This window comes from Triticum dicoccoides, chromosome 3B (assembly GCF_002162155.2).
Source record: "Triticum dicoccoides isolate Atlit2015 ecotype Zavitan chromosome 3B, WEW_v2.0, whole genome shotgun sequence".
Lineage (NCBI taxonomy): Eukaryota > Viridiplantae > Streptophyta > Magnoliopsida > Poales > Poaceae > Triticum > Triticum dicoccoides.
The window spans coordinates 653,364,136-653,385,944 of record NC_041385.1 but is presented as its reverse complement, the minus strand read 5'-3'; the positions used below and the strand labels follow the sequence as shown (position 1 = coordinate 653,385,944).

The following is a 21,809-nucleotide window of genomic DNA, read 5'->3' as shown; positions in this document are numbered from 1 at the left end:
GCCCTGCTCTGCCCCGACCTCATCGCTGCCCCGCCCTGCTCCACCCCGTGCGCCGGCCTCCCCTGCCACGCCCTACGTCGCCTCATCCCGACCCGCCCAATCGGCCGCCGGCTCGCCTTGACCCCTCCCTGCCTTGCCGGTGAGCCCCTGCTGCTTGCTCTACTTACTGCTACTACATTTCTATGCTTGTTCCTGTTGCTGTTGCTGCCGCTGCTTGCTGCTGCTGTCATAGGTTAGTTAGTTTAGGATTTAGATGGAATGATTAGTTAGATATATAAATAGTTAGATAGATGGATTATAAATATTAAAATATTTTTGATAGGTTAGTTGAGAAATACAAATCTTGTTGATATATAGATGGATAGATTATTTAGATTTTTTTATGTTTTATGTAGTTCTTGTAGTTTTTTTCTATACATATTGGATATGATATATACGTAGATGTTTTGTAATGTCTATAGATAGACTGATGTTAAAATTTGGATCATGATGAGTGGATTCTTCATCATGATAATCTTGCTAAAGAAAATTTGACATGATACTGAGATGTGATGATCTAAGTTGTTCAGTCGGTAAATTTACAGGCTTCGTCGTGTTGCATTCCTTTGGAATCATCGTCATCAAAGTAGTTGGTCCGTGATCCTGCCACGATTTGACTACTTCCTCTACAACCGTGGGTGAGCTATGAATCCGCCTTCACCTCCTATGTTCTTTCAATCGTATCACTAGATTTCATTCTCAAGTCAAGTCGCGTAACCAAGGCGTCTCCCGTTTGAAAGGGTTGCATCAATAAATATGCATTCAATTCGATATTTATCACCGCAGCTCTGTTGGATTGTCCAGCGTTTTCCACGGACAGCCCAAGGATGTGTAGATTGGGTACGTTCTCCATGCTCTACCCCGTTCCAAGACATGCTTTTGGCGGTTCCTCCCCACTGCTCTCCAGAGCACATTCTCTGCTATTAGTCAAGACGTGTATCTAGAGAACAACGGGGAGGTGCTGCCGAAATTTTGTCTCGGAACAGGGTAGAGCATGGAGAACGTACTCAATCTACACATCCTCGGGTGGGATTAGGACCAATGTTTACCTATTAGAGATGTAGGTGGTTGCAATGCGTCAACACGGTAGAAAATAAAATTTTGATGGGATTAATTTAAATGAATACTTAGTTTTGTTGTATGGCTCCCAATAAAGCATAGGATGGTAGATAACCAGTGGATGTACAGTGGTTTTATCCGTCCTTATCGAGTAACATCAGAGTGGATCATGAAAACTGATGTGTATTTGAAGGAGATATTCTGTAATCCAATCAGAATTATCCCATAATGCCCCTGTTTGAAATGTGCCAGATGTCACCTAGAAATCAAAAGGACATGACTGACCACCTTCGGACGCATGGATATTTGCCAAACTTTGACATGTCACTGATAAACTTAGTCGCGCGGGACCGTGGTAGAGAGGAGGTGACGCGACAACGCATCGATGGTTATGCGGACAACAGGGTCAGATACATGCTAGATCATGTCATTGCTGCATAAACAGCACATGCGACACCTTCATAGAATGAACCGGAGGAGCCGGAGGCAACCGCAAAGGCCTTCTTGGAGGTCTTGGCCTCGTCGTAGAAACCTCTTTATCTGGGTGCCAATATATCTCATCTAGACGCCATCGCGCAACTAATTGCAGTCAGGACTGAGTACTATAGCTAGAAATGCTTTGAAGCATTCCTGGGAGTATGGCTAACAACCTCCCTAAGGGTCATGAACTGCCGAAAAGCATGTACGCTACAAAGAAAATTATGAGGACACTCTCTATGGATTATGAGAAAATACATGTTTGTCCGTATAATTGCCTTCTGTTTAGGCACGAGTATGCGGATTACAAGTATTATATGCAGTGTGGTTCGTCTCGGTACCTTGAGGTGGTCGGTGAGAAAAGGCAGCTAGCCATCCCCGCTAATGTTCTTCGGTATCTCCATTTCATAGAAAGACTGTAGTGCTTTATCATCACGAAGGAGTCTGCCAAAATGATGATGTGGCACAAGGAAGGTATAAGGTACCATCCAAATAAAATCATACATCCATTAGAAGGCGAAGCATGGAAGTTATCCGATGAAGAATACCCCGAGGAAGCGGCCGAGGCTAGGAATGTTAGAATTGCCATATCAGGTGATGGGTTCAATCCATATGGTATGTCGTCCAATCCATATAGCTGCTGGCCCGTGTTTGTAATTCCTCTCAATCTCCCTCCCGATGCCCTATTGCAATGCAAGACCATGTTCTTGTCGCTCATCATTCCAGGGCCTAAAATACCCGGGGAAGCAATTGGGTGTGTTTATGCAGCCGCTGGTGGATGATTTGCACCATTCTTGGTACTTTCTGAGGTTGACATACGATCGTGATCTATAGAGAATTTTTTTGATGAAAGTTTGGTTGCACTATTGCATGCACGACTTTCCTGCGGATGGTGTACAAGTGGGAAGATGCCATGCCCAGTGTGCATGCAGGCTCTGTGTTTGATTTGGCTGAATAAGGGTGGCAAGTATGTAGCCTTTGACCTGCATCGACAGTTCCTCCCTCCAGACCATCCAGACAGGGAATACAAGAAGAACTTCATGAAAGGCCGGGTTGTCGATGAAGTAATCGAGATTCCAACATTTTTGGGGCTAGATGTTCTTTCTTAGCTAAAAGCTCTCAAGCCTAAAGGCAAAGGCTTCGAGGGATATGGTGAGACGCACAACTGGACTCACATTACCCCCTTCTTGAAGCTTCCCTATTTCAAGAACCTCAAACTTCCTTACAACATCGATGTGATGCACACCAAAAAGAATGCCGCAGAGTCCCTTTTCTGCATGATCCTCAACATTCCTGATAAGACGAAGGATAACGTTAAAGCTAGAGCCGGTCAACAGAGAATTTGTGATAGACCATGTCTAAACATGAAGCCTCCCACAAGCGGTCGAAGAAACTGGTTCAAGTCAGATGTTGACATTGTTCTTAAACCGCCAAAAAAGAAGGAAGTACTTATCTGGCTCAAACTCATTTTGAAGTTCACTGATGGTTATGCATCGAATATAAGTAAGGGAGTCAATCTTGCAATGGGCAAAGTGATCGGGCTTAAGAGTAATGACTACCATGTATGGATTGAGTGGATAAAGCCGGTGATGATTCGAGGCTATGTCCCCGAGCATGTCTGACGAGTGCTTGCCGAGCTAAACCGTTTCGTCCACATGCTGTGTGCTAAAGAAGTAAGTAAAGACATGAGTGAACAATTGCATAAGAAGGCACCAGAGTTGATAGTCAAGATAGATAAGATCATTCCGCCAGGCTTCTTTACTCCGATGAAACATCTCATTTTGCACCTCGCGAACGAGGTATTGTTGGGGGGGGGGGGCTGTGCAGAATCGTAGGCAGTACGGCCCTGAGAGACAGAACAAGCATCTCCAACAGAAATATGGAAACAAAGCTAAGATTGAAGCTTCCATAGCTGAGGCAGATATCTTAGAGGACGTGTTAGCCCTCAGGACATCGTACTTTCTAGACCATGTTCCCCATCTGCATAATAAGGTGCCTTGATACAATATAGAAGAGCCCAGGTATCAACCCAAGCTCCATCTATTCAGCGGGCAAGGTGGCAGGGCTGGGGGCCCAAAACCTTATAACATGCCACGACAAGAGTGGGAGAACCTCATGTTCTATGTCTTGCAGAACATCAAGGAAGTTGAGGAAGTGTGGATGAGGTAATACCACTACACCATTCCTTTATGTCTTGCACAACATCATGTTCTATGTTCGCTTAGTCACGGTCTAACACCACTTTTCTTCTTTTAGTGATTTTGTTCAAGAGGAATGGACGGGAATGAATCCTCCTACTGTGGTGGCCTTGGCGGTAGCGCTACCACTAGCAGTGACGACCTGGGCTTTGGCGGACTTGGTGGTGACGACCTTGGTAGTGGTGGTGGACGTACTGGCTCTTAAGCTTGTGGGTGACGATGGTGGTGATGATATAATTGTGTGCTTTAGATGACTTGTGGTCTTTTATGCTCCATTAGATGACTTGTGTGCTTCTTAGATGCTTATGTTGTTTCTGATATGTTTATGTTTGTCGGTGGTGTTGGTTGTGAGGATGTGATGGTGGTGGTGTTGGTTGTGAGCACATATATACTTATGTCATTGTGATGGTGGTGTTGTTGGTTGTGAGGATGATATATATATGTTCTGTTTATGTCCATTTCATCATATATATCTCCTGTGTATTTGAATTGAATTCAAACAGAAAAAAGAAAAAAATCAGACAAAAACTATGCCGACGGCTTGGCCGTCGGCATAGGGCAGCGGCGAGCTATCAGTGGGTGACACGTGGCACCTATGTCGATGTCATCCGCATAGTTTTACACATAAGCCGATGGCTAGGCCATCGGCATAGATTCCATGTGTCGCCCACTGGTAGTTCCTAGGGCATATATATGCCGACGGCGACATAGATTTGAATCTACGCCGACGGCCTAGCCATCGGCATAGGTGGACACATGGCGTCTCCTGGGGCATTTCTGGCATGTAGGTATGCCAACGGCTAGGGCGTCGTCATAGATTTGAATCTATGCTAAGGGCCTAGCCGTCGGCATACACGTGCAACGTGGCGTCTTCTGGTTGGTCAGCATTTGACGACGGCACCGTCAGCCACCGTTAGGCGTGGAAGTTTGTCGACGGTGAATCTATGCCGATGGCCGTACAGAAGCCGTTGGCAAAGCCTTATATGCCGACGGCATCCCGAGGTACGCCGCCGCATATGTTACAGACGGCGCTATGCCGACGGGGGCCATTGACATAGGCCTATCCCGACGGCTTGGGCCGTCGGCATAGTGGGTCATTATGGTAGTGGTGGATGGGTGGATGGTTTGGCATTTTGGCTTTCTTTGCTTGCCTTAAGTTTAGGGAAGCTTAGATAAATAGGGTTCCCAGAGGTACAAGTTGGCTGGGGTGAAGGATTCACCTTGGGCGACAAATAGTCAAATCCCTATAAATAAAAAAGTGAGTTGCTAACACCCAATATATCTCATCCGTTCAACCGCATCCATCGAAATGACCTATGTCCTGGTGTTTAGTGCTAAATGTGTTTAGCACTAATCAAGGTAAGCACCTTTCACTAACTAATAATATTTCTTCCCTAAAAAAGGTTAATATTTCTAATATCAATGTTAGTGTCAACCAATTATTTACTATCTCCATACCTAAATATAAGATGTTTTTGCAGTTTAATTCAAACTACACAAATATCTTGTATTGATGATAAAGGGTTTCCCCGCTTTATATTATAAAGCAACCATCCGATACATCCAGCTTGCTAGGGTCGCAACACAAACAAGCTTAAAATAAAAACGAGAGAAAGAAAGAGAAACAAATGCCGACACCGACAGATCAACAAAGTGAAGATGGCCGGCAACCGCTTCACCCTCTGGACAAGTTCCACCACGCTCCTAGCAATCCGAAGTGTCATGTACCGAGCAACACCTTCAAGAAGGAATGCGACGACAACACCGCTGCTGCCCAGACTAGTCCTAGGGTTTCCCCTGGTACATGGGGGGGTAGTGGGGGAGGGGTATACTCGACGCCCTTCAGGAAGGTCCGGGGGCGCCCGCAGGCATCGCCGTGTCAGAGCCGGACGAGCCACCAGTGATTTCTCCTGACCCAAATACCCACCACCACTACGGACGATCCAAAGTGCACCGCCCAACCTGCCGCCCACCATCCTGTGCCACCACGGTCACTGAACCAGCTTCGCCGTCTCACTAAGTGTTGGGGAACGTAGTAATTTCAAAAATATTCCTACGCACACGCAAGATCATGGTGATGCATAGCCACGAGAGGGGAGAGTGTGTCCACGTACCCTCGTAGACCGAAAGCGGAAGCGTTAGCACAACGCGGTTGATGTAGTCGTATGTCTTCACGGCCCGACTGATCAAGCACCGAAACTACAGCACCTCCGAGTTCTAGCACACGTTCAGCTCGATTACGTCCCTCGAACTCTGATCCAGCCAAGTGTCGAAGGAGAGTTCCGTCAGCACGACGGCGTGGTGACGATCTTGATGTTCTTCCGTCGCAGCGCTTCACCTAAGCACTGCTACAATATTATCGAGGTGGACTATGGTGGAGGGGCGCACCGCACACTGCTAAGAGATCCAAGGGATCAATTGTTGTTGTCTAGAGGTGCCCCCCTGCCCCCGTATATAAAGGAGCAAGGGCGGAGGGGGCGGCCGACCTAGGAGGGGCGCGCCAGGAGGAGTCCTCCTCCCACCGGGAGTAGGACTCCCCCCCTTCCTTGTTGGAGTAGGAGAGAAGGAAAGAGGGGGAGAGGAGGAAGGAAAAGGGGGCTGCACCCCTTGTCCAATTCGGACCAGAGGGGGGCTGCGCGCCTCCTTCCTTTCGGCCTCTCTCCTCTATTCCCGTATGGCCCAATAAGGCCCATATACTCCCCGGCGAATTCTCGTAACTCTCCGGTACTCTGAAAAATACCCGAATCAATCGGAACCTTTCCGAACTCCGAATATAGTCGTCCAATATATCGATCTTTACGTCTCGGCCATTTCGAGACTCCTCGTCATGTCCCCGATCTCATCCGAGACACCGAACTCCTTCGGTACATCAAAACTCATAAACTCATAATATAACTGTCATTGAAACCTTAAGCGTGCGGACCCTACGGGTTCGAGAACAATGTAGACATGACCGAAAGACGTTTCCGGTCAATAACCAATAGCGGAACCTGGATGCTCATATTGGCTCCCACATATTCTACGAAGATCTTTATCGGTCAAACCGCATAACAACATATGTTGTTCCCTTTGTCATCGACTCATCGGTATGTTACTTGCCCGAGATTCGATCGTCGGTTTCTCAATACCTAGTTCAATCTCGTTACCGGCAAGTCTCTTTTACTCGTTCCATAATACATCATCTCGAAACTAACTCATTAGTTGCAATGCTTGCAAGGCTTATAGTGATGTGCATTACCGAGTGGGCCCAGAGATACCTCTCCGACAATCGGAGTGACAAATCCTAATCTCGAAATACGCCAACCCAACATGTACCTTCGGAGACACATGTAGAGCTCCTTTATAATCACCCAGTTACGTTGTGACGTTTGGTAGCACACAAAGTGTTCCTCCGGTAAACGGGAGTTGCATAATCTCATAGTCATAGGAACATGTATAAGTCATGAAGAAAGCAGTAGCAGCATACTAAACGATCGTGTGCTAAGCTAACGGAATGGGTCAAGTCAATCACATCATTCTCCTAATGATGTGATCCCGTTAATCAAATGACAACTCATGTCTATGGTTAGGAAACTTAACCATCTTTGATTCACGAGCTAGTCAAGTAGAGGCATACTAGTGACACTTTGTTTGTCTATGTATTCACACATGTATTATGTTTCCGGTTAATACAATTCTAGCATGATTAATAAACATTTATCATGAAATAAGGATATAAATAATAACTTTATTATTGCCTCTAGGGCATATTTCCTTCAGTCTCCCACTTGCACTAGAGTCAATAATCTAGTTCACATCATCATGTGATTTAACACCAATATTCACATCTGTATGTGATTAATACCCATAGTTCACATCGTCATGTGATAAAAACCAAAAGGGTTTACTAGAGTCAATAATCTAGTTCACATCGCTATGTGATTAACACCCAAAGAGTACTAAGGTATGATCATGTTTTGCTCGTGAGAGAAGTTTAGTCAACGGGTCTGTCACATTCAGAGCCATATGTATTTTGCAAATATTCTATGTCTTCAATGCTCTGCACGGAGCTACTCTAGCTAATTGCTCCCACTTTCAATATGTATCCAGATTGAGACTTAGAGTCATCTGGATCAGTGTAAAAGTTTGCATCGATGTAACTTTTACGACGAACTCTTTTATCACCTCCATAATCGAGAAACATCTCCTTAGTCCTCACTAAGGATATTCTTGACCGTTGTCTAGTGATCTACTATTAGATCAAAATTGTATTCATTTGCAAAACTCAGAGCAAGGTATACAATAGGTTTGGTATACAACATAGCATACTTTATAGAACCTATGACTGAGGCATAGGGAATGACTTATCATTCTCTTTTTCTATTTTCTGCTTATGGTTGGGTTTTGAGTCTTACTCAACTTCACACCTTGCAACATAGACAAGAACTCCTTCTTTGACTGTTCTATTTTTGAACTACTTCAAAATCTTATCAAGGTATGTACTTATTGAAAAATCTTATCAAGCGTCTTGATCTATCTTATAGATCTTGATGCTCAATGTGTAAGCAGCTTCACCGGGGTCTTTCATTGAAAAACTTTTATTCAAGTATCCTTTTATGCTATCCAGAAATTCTATATCATTTCCAATCAACAATATGTCTTGCACATATAATATCAGAAATGCTACAGAGCTCCCACTTACTTTCTTGTAAATACAGGCCTTTCCAAAAGTCTGTATAAAACCATATGCTTTGATCAACTCATCAAAGCGTATATTCTAACTCCAAGATGCTTGCACCAGTCCATTGATGGATCGCTGGAGCTTGCACACTTTGTTAGCACCTTTAGGATTGACAAAACCTTCTGGTTGCATCATATACAACTCTTCTTTAATAAATCTATTAAGGAATGCAGTTTTGACATCCATTTGCCAGATTTCAAAAAATGTGGCAATTGCTAACATGATTCAGATAGACTTAAGGATCGATATGAGTGAGAAAATCTCATCGTATTCAACACCTTTGAACTTGTCGAAAACCTTTCGCAACAAGTCGAGCTTTGTAGATAGTAACACTACTATCAGTGTCCGTCTTCCTCTTGAAGATCCATTTTTTAACATGGCTTGCTGATCATCGAGCAAGTCAACGAAAGTCCATACTTTGTTCTCATACATGGATCCTATCTCAGATTTTATGGCCTCAAGCCATTTTGCGGAATCTGGGCTCATCATAGCTTCCTCATAGTTCGTAGGTTTATCATGGTCTAGTAACATGACTTCCAGAACATGATTACCGTACCACTCTGGTGCGGATCTTACTCAGGAAGACCTACGAGGTTTGGTAGCAACTTGATCTGAAGTTTCATGATCATCATCATTAACTTCCTCACTAATTGGTGTAGGAATCACTAGAAATGATTTCTGTGATGAACTACTTTCCAATAAGGGAGAAGGTACAATTACCTCATCAAGTTCTACTTTCCTCCCACTCACTTCTTTCGAGAGGAACCATGTCCGATCATCACTTGAGATGGAGTAGTTTCAATGGTGAACATCACTATGTTGATCATATCTACTATATGATTCACGTTCGACCTTTCGGTCTCCGTGTTCCGAGGCCATATCTGTATATGCTAGGCTCGTCAAGTTTAACCTAAGTATTCCGCGTGTGCAACTATTTTGCACCCGTTGTATTTGAACGTAGAGCCTATCACACCCGATCATCACGTGGTGTCTTAGCACGAAGAACTTTCGCAATCGTGCATACTCAGGGAGAACACTTCTTGATAATTAGTGAGAGATCATCTTAAAATGCTACCGTCAATTAAAGCAAGATAAGATGCATAAAGGATAAACATCATATGCAATCAAAATAAGTGATATGATATGGCCATCATCATCTTGTGCTTGTGATCTCCATCTCCGAAGCACCGTCGTGATCACCTGTCACCGGCGCGACACCTTGATCTCCATCATAGCATCGTTGTCGTTTACGCCATCTATTGCTTCTACTACTATCGCTACCGTTTAGTGATAAAGTAAAGCAATTACAGGGCGTTTGTGTGACACTCCAAAATTTTTGGTGGTTTGTTTTTTTTCAAAAGAGCCTTGCTTGGTTTGAAAGGAGGTCATTTAAACCCTTCCTAAAAACCATCTTCTAAGTTTGCCCTCTCAAAAATCCTTTTCTTGGATTTGGTTTCAATTAAAATGAAAAACCCTTCTAGTTTTGGGCTTTTATTTGGTTTTGATCCCTTCAAAAATTTCACCATGCTTCCTATGGTGAAATTTCCCTAAAACATTTCCTCCCACTATAGTTCAACCCTGACATTCTGTCCAAACAAATAAAGTCCATTTTTGGATTTTATTCCAACTGTTTCTCCTCCCAAAATAAATATGTCTATCCTTTTGAGCCTAGGTGAATTGCAAAGCAAGTGCCCTAATGCTTTTGATTTTTGACCTCAACTCAACACCCCTGGATAGTCCTTTGAACCCACAACCCAGAACCATCTTGACCCACTCTTCTCCTGTTCAAATATTTCAAATTTGCACTCACTGCAAGTTTGGACCAGATTTGCCAAATTTGGTGAAATTCATATCTACACCTCTCCAAAAATTCCACAAATATTCAGGCAGCCTCTAGATGCAATGAGAGGCCCCTCCACCAAAAACCAGCTCAAGGAAAAATCCCTACATGCCTGGATCATTCTGTCGAACACCTTGCATGCACTGTTCTAGTCATATTCAGTTAAATTCAGAAGTTCAGTGTCTATCTTCGTCAGTAACTTCAGTCACGAGCTCACAGTGCGCTTGGCACATAGCTCACGGCCAGGCTTGCTTGTCCGGAGCCTCACACGCGCGCTTGGCGCCTTCTTGGTGTCGGTGGCGCCCTGGCCCGCCTGCGCCGGCGTGTCTTGCGGCGGCCGCAGCGCCGTAGCGGCCGACAGGAAGCAGAACGGCGGCACAACGCCGTTCGGCGCCGCCCAAGCGTCCTGGTGGCTCCGCGTGGCCACCTCCTTGCCAGCGCGCGCATGCAGCACCGTCGCCGTGGCACGGCACGCGCAGAGCGCGCTCCCTGCCGCCGATGGGCCCGCGCCGCCCTGTTCCGTCGAGCTCCCCCTAAACCCCCCAAATCCCGACGCGGTTAGCACAAAAACGGAACCATGGAACACCCACGACAACGTTTAGCCTCTGAAACCTCCTGTGCAACCGCAGCGCCGCCGTAATCAACTCGCCGGAGAACCCCGTTCTCGGCAACCGCCTCGGGGTGGCTATATATAGCACCCCGAACCTACTCTCGCCCCCGGCACACCTCCTCTACCTCATAAGACCCCGCACAGCCACTGAACGAGCCACGAGGAGCTCTCCTTCCCCGACTTCGGCCACTCCGTTCCGCCTCGGCTGTTGGGGAACGTTGCAGAAAATTAAAATTTTTTCCTACGGTTTCACCAAGATCCATCTATGAGTTCATCTAAGCAACGAGTCAAGGGAGAGAGTTTGCATCTACATACCAGTTGTAGATCACGAGCGGAAGCTTGCCAAGGAGATGGTGATGATGGAGTCGTACTCGAACGTGATTCGGATCACCGATGTCCTAGTGCTGAACGGACAGGACCTCCGCGTTCAACACACGTACGGGACGGGAGACGTCTCCTCCGTCTTGATCCAGCAAGGAGGAAGGAGAGGTTGAGGAAGGCAGCTCCAACGGCAGCACGGCGGCGTGGTGCAGTTGACGCGGCAATATTCCGATAGGGCTTCGCCAAGCACGTACGGAGGAGGAGATGTGTTGGGGAGGGGAGGGGCTGCGCCTTGAGTTATGGTGTGTTTTTCAGCCCTCCCCTCACTCCTCTATATATAGGGGAAAGGGCAAGGGGGGCCGGCCCTCTAGGGAAAACCCTAGGGGGGGCGGCGGCCAAGGGGTGGGGGGCTTGCCCCCAAGCAAAGGGGGTGCGCCCCCTTTAGGGTTTCCCCCCCACCCTAGGCGCATGGGCCCAAGGAGGGGGGCGCGCCAAGCCCACTAGGGGCTGGCTGCTATCCCCATGCAACCCAAGTGGCCCCCCGGGAGGGGTGGCCCCTCCCGGTGGACCCCCGGAACCCTGTCGGTGGTCCCGGTACAATACCGGTATAACCCCGAAACTTTCCGGTGCCCGTTTAACAACTTCCCATATATAAAACTTTACCTCCGGACCATTCCGGAACTCCTCGTGACGTCTGGGATCTCATCCGGGACTCCGAACAACACTCGGTAGTCACATACTAGTCTTCCTAATAACCCTAGCGTCACCGAACCTTAAGTGTGTAGACCCTACGGGCTCGGGAGACATGCAGACATGACCGAGACCACTCTCGGGCAATAACCAACAGCGGGGTCTGGATACCCATGTTGGCTCCCACACGCTCCTCGATGATTTCATCGGTTGAACCACGATGTCGAGGATTCGATCAAACCCTGTATACAATTCCCTTTGTCAATCGGTACGTTACTTGCCCGAGACTCGATCGTCGGTATCCCAATACCTTGTTCAGTCTCGTTACCGGCAAGTCACTTTACTCGTACCGTAATGCATGATCCCGTGGCCAACACATTGGTCACCTTGAGCTCATTATGATGATGCATTACCGAGTGGGCCCAGAGATACCTCTCCGTCATACGGAGTGACAAATCCCAGTCTCGATCCGCATAAAACAATAGATACTTTCGGAGATACCTGTAGTGCACCTTTATAGTCACCCAGTTACATTGTGACGTTTGATACACCCAAAGCACCCCTACGGTATCCAGGAGTTACACGCTCTCATGGTCAAAGGAAGAGATACTTGACATTGGCAAAGCTCTAGCAAACGAACTACACGATCTTTGTGCTATGCTTAGGATTGGGTCTTGTCCATCACATCATTCTCCTAATGACGTGATCCCGTTATCAACGACATCCAATGTCCATAGCCAGGAAACCATGACTATCTGTTGATCACAACGAGCTAGTCAACTAGAGGCTCACTAGGGACATATTGTGGTCTATGTATTCACACGTGTATTATGATTTCGGATAATACAGTTATAGCATGAATAAAAGACAATTATCATGAACAATGAAATATAATAATACTTTTATTATTGCCTCTAGGGCAGATTTCCAATAGTCTCCCACTTGCACTAGAGTCACCAATCTAGTTACATTGTGATGAATCGAACACCCATAGAGTTCTGGTGTTGATCATGTTTAGCTCGCGAGAGAGGTTTAGTCAACGGATCTGCGACATTCAGATCCGTCTATACTTTGCAAATTTCTATGTCTCCATCTTGAACATTTTCACGGATGGAGTTGAAACGACGCTTGATGTGCCTGGTCTTCTTGTGAAACCTGGGCTCCTTAGCAAGGGCAATAGCTCCAGTGTTGTCACAGAAGAGTTTGATTGGCCCCGACGCATTGGGTATGACTCCTAGGTCGGTGATGAACTCCTTCACCCAAATAGCTTCATGCGCTGCCTCCGAGGCTGCCATGTACTCCGCTTCACATGTAGATCCCGCCACGACGCTCTGCTTGCAGCTGCACCAGCTTACTGCTCCACCATTCAACATATACACGTATCCGGTTTGTGACTTAGAGTCATCCAGATCTGTGTCGAAGCTAGCGTCGACGTAACCCTTTACGACAAGCTCTTCGTCACCTCCATAAACGAGAAACATGTCCTTTGTCCTTTTCAGGTACTTCAGGATATTCTTGACCGCTGTCCAGTGTTCCTTGCCGGGATTACTCTCGTATCTTGCTACCAAACTTACGGCAAGGTTTACATCAGGTCTGGTACACAGCATGGCATACATAATAGATCCTATGGCTGAAGCATAGGGGATGACACTCATCTCTTCTTTATCTTTTGCCGTGGTCGGTGACTGAGCTGAGCTCAATCTCACACCTTGTAACATAGGCAAGAACCCTTTCTTGGACTCATCCATTTTGAACTTTTTCAAAATCTTATCAAGGTATGTGCTTTGTGAAAGACCTATGAGGCGTCTCGATCTATCTCTATAGATTTTGATGCCTAATATATAAGCAGCTTCTCCAAGGTCCTTCATTGAAAAACATTTGTTCAAGTAGGCCTTAATGCTGTCCAGAAATTCTATATTATTTCCCATCAAGAGTATGTCATCCACATATAATATGAGAAATGCTACAGAGCTCCCACTCACTTTCTTGTAAACGCAGGCTTCTCCATAAGTCTGCATAAACCCAAACGCTTTGATCATCTCATCAAAGCGAATATTCCAACTCCGAGATGCTTGCACCAGCCCATAAATGGATCGCTGGAGCTTGCATCTTTGTTAGCGTTCTTAAGATCGACAAAACCTTCTGGCTGCATCATATACAGCTCTTCCTTAAGATGCCCGTTAAGGAATGCCGTTTTGACGTCCATCTGCCATATCTCATAATCATAGTATGCGGCAATTGCTAACATGATTCGGACGGACTTAAGCTTCGCTACGGGAGAGAATGTCTCGTCGTAGTCAATCCCTTGAACTTGTCGATAACCCTTAGCGACTAGTCAAGCTTTATAGATGGTAACATTTCCATCCGCGTCCGTCTTCTTCTTAAAGATCCATTTGTTTTCTATTGCTCGCCGATCATCGGGCAAGTCAGTCAAAGTCCATACTTTGTTTTCATACATGGATTCTATCTCGGATTTCATGGCTTCTAGCCATTTGTTGGAATCTGGGCCCGCCATCGCTTCTTCACAGTTCGAAGGTTCACCGTTGTCTAACAACATGATTTCCAGGACAGGGTTGCCGTACCACTCTGGTGCGGAACGTGTCCTTGTGGACCTACGAAGTTCAGTACCAACTTGATCCGAAGTACCTTGATCATCATCATTGGTTTCCTCTTCAGTTGGTGCGGGCATCACAGGAACATTTTCCTGAGCTGCACCACTTTCCCGTTCGAGAGGTAGTACTTCATCGAGTTCTACTTTCCTCCCACTTACTTCTTTCAAGAGAAACTCTTTTTCCAGAAAGCATCCGTTCTTGGCAACAAAGATCTTGCCCTCGGATCTTAAGTAGAAGGTATACCCTACAGTTTCCTTAGGGTATCCTATGAAGACGCATTTTTCCGATTTGGGTTCGAGCTTTTCAGGTTGAAGTTTCTTGACATAAGCATCGCATCCCCAAACTTTTAGAAACGACAGCTTAGGTTTCTTCCCAAACCAGAATTCATACGGTGTCGTCTCAACGGATTTAGACGGTGCCCTATTTAAAGTGAATGTAGCTGTCTCTAGAGCGTATCCCCAAAATGATAGCGGTAAATCGGTAAGAGACATCATAGACCGCACCATATCCAATAGAGTGCGATTACGACGTTCGGACACACCATTTCGCTGAGGTGTTCCAGGCGGCGTGAGTTGCAAAACGATTCCACATTTCATTAAGTGTGTGCCAAATTCGTGACTTAAATATTCTCCTCCATGATCTGATCGTAGGAACTTTATCTTTCGGTCACGTTGATTCTCCACCTCATTCTGAAATTCCTTGAATTTTTCAAAGGTCTCAGACTTGTGTTTCATTAAGTAGACATACCCATATCTACTTAAGTCGTCAGTGAGAGTGAGAACATAACGATATCCTCCACGAGCCTCAACTCTCATTGGACCGCACACATCGGTATGTATGATTTCCAACAAGTTGGTTTCTCGCTCCATTGTTCCGGAGAACGGAGTCTTGGTCATTTTGCCCATGAGGCATGGTTCGCATGTGTCAAATGATTCATAATCAAGAGACTCCAAAAGTCCATCAGCATGGAGCTTCTTCATGCGCTTGACACCAATGTGACCAAGGCGGCAGTGCCACAAGTATGTGGGACTATCGTTATCAACTTTACATCTTTTGGCATCTACACTATGAACATGTGTAATATTACGCTCGAGATTCATTAAGAATAAACCATTGACCATCGGAGCATGACCATAAAACATATCTCTCATATAAATCGAACAACCATTATTCTCGGACTTAAATGAGTAGCCATCTCGTATTAAACGAGATCCAGATACAATGTTCATGCTCAAACTTGGCACTAAATAACAATTATTAAGGTTCAAAACTAATCCCGTAGGTAAATGTAGAGGCAGCGTGCCGACGGCGATCACATCGACTCTGGAACCATTCCCGACGCGCATCGTCACCTCGTCCTTCCCCAGCCTCCGTTTATTCCGCAGCTCCTGCTGTGAGTTACAAATATGAGCAACGGCACCGGTATCAAATACCCAGGAGTTACTACGAGTACTGGTAAGGTACACATCAATTACATGTATATCAAATATACCTTTGGTGTTGCCGGCCTTCTTATCCGCTAAGTATTTGGGGCAGTTCCGCTTCCAGTGACCCTTCCCCTTGCAATAACAGCACTCAGTCTCAGGCTTGGGTCCATTCTTTGACTTCTTCCTGGTAACTGGCTTACCAGGCGCAGCAACCTCCTTGCCGTCCTTCTTGAAGTTCTTCTTACCCTTGCCCTTCTTGAACTTAGTGGTCTTATTGACCATCAACACTTGATGTTCTTTCTTGATTTCAGCCTCTGCTGACTTCAGCATTGAGAACACTTCAGGAATGGTCTTTTCCATCCCCTGCATGTTGTAGTTCATCACAAAGCTCTTGTAGCTTGGTGGGAGCGACTAGAGGATTCTGTCAATGACCGCCTCATCTGGGAGGTTAATGTTCAGCTGGGTCATACGGTTGTGCAACCCAGACATCTTCAGGATGTGTTCACTGACAGAACTGTTTTCCTCCATCTTACAACTGTAGAACTTGTCGGAGACATCATATCTCTCGACCCGGGCATGAGCTTGGAAAACTAGTTTCAGCTCTTCGAACATCTCATATGCTCCGTGATGCTCAAAACGCTTTTGGAGCCCCGGTTCTAAGCTGTAAAGCATGCCGCACTGAACGAGGGAGTAATCAACAGCACGAGACTGCCAAGCATTCATAATGTCTTGGTTCTCTGGGACGGGAGCGTCACCTATCGGTCCTTCTAGGACATATTGTTTCCTGGCAGCTATGAGGATGATCCTCAGGTTCCGGACCCAGTCCTTATAGTTGCTGCCATCATCTTTCAGCTTGGTTTTCTCTAGGAACGCGTTGAAGTTCATGTTGACATGAGCGTTGGCCATTTGATCTACAAGACATATTTGCAAAGGTTTTAGACTAAGTTCATGATAATTAAGTTCTAATCAAATTATGAACTCCCACTTAGATTAGACATCCCTCTAGTCATCTAAGTGTTACACGATCCGAGTCGACTAGGCCGTGTCCGATCATCACGTGAGACGGACTAGTCATCGTCGGTGAACATTCTCATGTTGATCGTATCTTCCATACGACTCGTGTTCGACCTTTCGGTCTCCGTGTTCCGAGGCCATGTCTGCACATGCTAGGCTCGTCAAGTTAACCCTAAGTGTTTTCGTTGTGTAAAACTGTCTTACACCCGTTGTATGTGAACGTAAGAATCCATCACACCCGATCATCACGTGGTGCTTAGAAGCGACGAACTGTAGCAACGGTGCACAGTTAGGGGAGAACACTTCTTGAAATTTTTGTAAGGGATCATCTTATTTACTACCGTCGTCCTAAGTAAACAAGATGCATAAACATAATAAACATCACATGCAATTATATAGTTGTGACATGATATGGCCAATATCATATAGCTCCATTGATCTCCATCTTCGGGGCTCGATGATCATCTTGTCACCGGCTTGACACCATGATCTCCATCATCGTGTCTTCATGAAGTTGTCACGCCAACGACTACTTCTACTTCTATGACTAACGCGTTTAGCAATGAAGTAAAGTAAGTTACATGGCGTTCTTCAATGACACGCAGGTCATACAAAATAAAGACAACTCCTATGGCTCCTGCCGGTTGTCATACTCATCGACATGCAAGTCGTGAATCCTACTACAAAGAACATGATCTCATACATCACAATTCATCATTCATCACAACTTCTGGCCATATCACATCACTTGATCAATCGCTGCAAAAACAAGTTAGACGTCCTCTAATTGTTGTTGCATCTTTTACGTGGCTGCAATTGGGTTCTAGCAAGAACCTTTTCTTACCTACGAATAACCACAACGTGATTTTGTCAACTTCTATTTACCCTTCATAAGGGCCCTTTTCATCGAATCCGCTCCAACTAAAGTGGGAGAGACAGACACCCGCCGGCCACCTTATGCAACTAGTGCATGTTAGTCGGTGGAACCGGTCTCACGTAAGCTTACGTGTAAGGTTGGTCCGGGTCGCTTCATCCCACAATACCGCCGAAGCAAGAAAAGACTAGTAGAGGCAAGTAAGATGACAAGATCCATGCCCACAACAAAATTGTGTTCTACTCGTGCAAAGAGAACTATGCATAAACCTGGCTCATGATGCCACTGTTGGGGAACGTTGCAGAAAATTAAAAAAATTTCCTACAGTTTCACCAAGATCCATCTATGAGTTCATCTAAGCAACGAGTCAAGGGAGAGAGTTTGCATCTACATACCACTTGTAGATCACAAGCGGAAGCTTGCCAAGGAGATGGTGATGATGGAGTCGTACTCGAACGTGATTCGGATCACCGATGTCCTAGTGGTGAACGGACAGCACCTCCGCGTTCAACACACGTACGGGACGGGAGACGTCTCCTCCGTCTTGATCCAGCAAGGAGGAAGGAGAGGTTGAGGAAGGCAGCTCCAACGGCAGCACGACGACGTGGTGCAGTTGACGCGGCAGTATTCCGACAGGGCTTCGCCAAGCACGTACGGAGGAGGAGATGTGTTGGGGAGGGGAGGGGCTGCGCCTTGAGTTATGGTGTGTTTTGCAGCCCTCCCCTCACCCCTCTATATATAGGGGAAAGGGCAAGGGGGGCCGGCCCTCTAGGGAAAACCCTTAGGGGGGGCGGCGGCCAAGGGGTGAGGGGCTTGCCCCCCAAGCAAAGGGGGTGTACCCCCTTTAGGGTTTCCCCCCCACCCCTAGGCGCATGGGCCCAAGGAGGGGGGCGCGCCAAGCCCACTAGGGGCTGGCTGCTATCCCCATGCAGCCCAAGTGGCCCCCCGGGAGGGGTGGCCCCTCCCGATGGACCCCCGGAACCATTCCGGTGGTCCCGGTACAATACCGGTATAACCACGAAACTTTCTGGTGCCCGTTTAACAACTTCCCATATATAAAACTTTACCTCCGGACCATTCCGGAACTCCTCGTGACGTCCGGGACTCCGAACAACATTCGTTAGTCACATACTAGTCTTCCTAATAACCCTAGCGTCACCGAACCTTAAGTGTGTAGACCCTACGGGCTCGGGAGACATGCAGACATGACCGAGACCACTCTCGGGCAATAACCAACAGCGGGGTCTGGATACCCATGTTGGCTCCCACACGCTCCTCGATGATTTCATCGGTTGAACCACGATGTCGAGGATTCGATCAAACCCTGTATACAATTCCCTTTGTCAATCGGTATGTTACTTGCCCGAGACTCGATCGTCGGTATCCCAATACCTTGTTCAGTCTCGTTACCGGCAAGTCACTTTACCCGTACCGTAATGCATGATCCCGTGGCCAACACATTGGTCACCTTGAGCTCATTATGATGATGCATTACCGAGTGGGCCCAGAGATACCTCTCCGTCATACGGAGTGACAAATCCCAGTCTCGATCCGCATAAAACAATAGATACTTTCGGAGATACCTGTAGTGCACCTTTATAGTCACCCAGTTACGTTGTGACGTTTGATACACCCAAAGCACCCCTACAGTATCCAGGAGTTACACACTCTCATGGTCAAAGGAAGAGACACTTGACATTGGCAAAGCTCTAGCAAACGAACTACACGATCTTTGTGCTATGCTTAGGATTGGGTCTTGTCCATCACATCATTCTCCTAATGATGTGATCCCGTTATCAACGACATCCAATGTCCATAGCCAGGAAACCATGACTATCTGTTGATCACAACGAGCTAGTCAACTAGAGGCTCACTAGGGACATATTGTGGTCTATGTATTCACACGTGTATTATGATTTCCGGATAATACAGTTATAGCATGAATAAAAGACAATTATCATGAACAATGAAATATAATAATACTTTTATTATTGCCTCTAGGGCATATTTCCAACATCGGCCCCCACCGTGATTCACTCCGGTAAGGCCATCTCCGGCGCCCTATCCTCGTCAGATACCTCCTCATGCTATCGCAAGTCTAACCCCCTCACCAATTCCACCTCCGCATCTCTCTCCGGCGAGATCCACGACCACCCGAATCACCGTCCGCCGGAGCAAGCATCGCCGCCGACGTGGTACTCACCGGCGACCACCACCACCTCCCGCAGACGCGGAATGGCGCCCTGATCACGGAGGTACACTCCGATCTCCCTGCCTTGCCGTGGATCACCGCCGGCGACCATCGCGGCTCTCGGGCGCCGACGAGCCCCGACTCCCCTGTTTGAACTTTCAAACCTGACGGGTGGGACCCGCCCGTCAGCCTCTCTTGTGTTTTTTTTAAATCGTTTGCAGAAGGCATACTCTGGCAAATACGTTTTCTCTCTGAACCGTTTTTCTGGTTTCTTCTGCAAAGCCCCCTGGAAGTTTTCTGTTTCATTACAGATGGGTCCTTGGACCAAAACCCTTATAACTTTTGATCAGAAAAGTATTTTTGATTAATTCTTTTTCTGTTCTCTTTAGATTTTTGTCTAGTTTTTTTATCATATTTATATGAAAAATATTTGGAACACTTTTCTGTACACTCACGGTATTTACATTGCGTACGTATTTTTCTTATACCGTAGATACCGGAGGAGGTGACGGAGCTGCAAACTTCGCACAGTTAGACTCCGACTACTCCGAACCAGGCAAGCATGTTTGAACTCTTGATATGATGAGTGTTGTTGCATGTTTGCATTTTAGTATAGTCATGGCATGTTTATGAACATCACTTTGCATGGTATATCTCATGCACATAATCGGAAAGTAAGTTTCGGAAAGCATTATGTTGTTGGATACATATTTGCAAAGCCATGTGTTGGTATGAGGATGGGTAAGATGGCAGGGTTGTGACATGCCAGTCTTACGCCAGATTATTTGACTTCCGTGTCGTCATGACACAACTCACATTCCCATTCATCCCATCCTATACTGTCACATGTTTTCCGAAAGGAATATGGCATAGTAAGTTGCAAATCGTTTTCCTGGTACACACCAAGTGGAGAGGCCGGGATGAGGGTTCCATGGCCCTGGATTAAAGCCCGTCATCCGGTCAGGGGGCATGGGTGTTTCCGGTTGGGACCGAGAGGGGGGCACCCCTTAGAGCGCGCGTATAGAAATTTGATCCCATGCTATTCGAGGTTGTGGCCTCCCCGTCTCAAAGTTTTTCTTGGACGTTGGCCAGGGTGATTCCTGGCAACGTGAGGTGAAATGGGTGTGTACTAGTTAAATGTGTTTCTACTGAAATACCGTAAACGGAACTAGTCTTTTGTGACTACGGAAATCCGTTGGCTGTGTTCAGTTCTTCCAAACTCTGCAGAGTCTCAATCTTTCAATTATCTTGTACTTTGTTCGAGTACTATAATTATCTTATCTTGTCAGGTATCAGCCTCAGTGACAAAACTCCGGTGGGGTTTATGTGTGATAAATCCGGTTAAAAGATTATTCTTGTGGATGGACTAGTTTGTTGTTTACATTTATTGCAAGCCCTGTCTGCGATGTAGCTCAGACGTCCGACGGTGGAAACCTATTATTTACTTTTGTTATAAGCCCTGTCTGCGATGTCGCTCAGACGTCCGACGGTGGCAGACCTGTTATTTACTTTTGTTATTGGCCCTGTCTGTGATGTCGCCCAGACGTCCGACTGTGGTATTTCTTTTAAAGCCCTGTCTGTGATGTCGCCCAGACGTCCGACTGTGGTATTTCTTTTAAATCCCTGTCTGTGATGTCGCCCAGACATCCGACTGTGGTATTTCTTTTTAAGCCCTTTATGTGATGTCGCCCAGACGTCCGACTGTGGCATTTCTTTTAAAGCCCTTTATGTGATGTC

At 46.3% G+C, this 21,809-nt stretch overlaps 1 long non-coding RNA gene across 1 annotated transcript; it reads left to right on the top strand.

Annotated features, from left to right (window-relative positions):
- The first annotated feature begins 17 nt into the window (after positions 1–17).
- LOC119281737 lies at positions 18–20,612 on the top strand. The gene is made up of 3 exons (XR_005138532.1): positions 18–139; positions 585–677; positions 20,566–20,612. It is a non-coding gene; the product is annotated as an uncharacterized LOC119281737 (long non-coding RNA).
- The last annotated feature ends 1,197 nt before the right edge of the window (positions 20,613–21,809 follow it).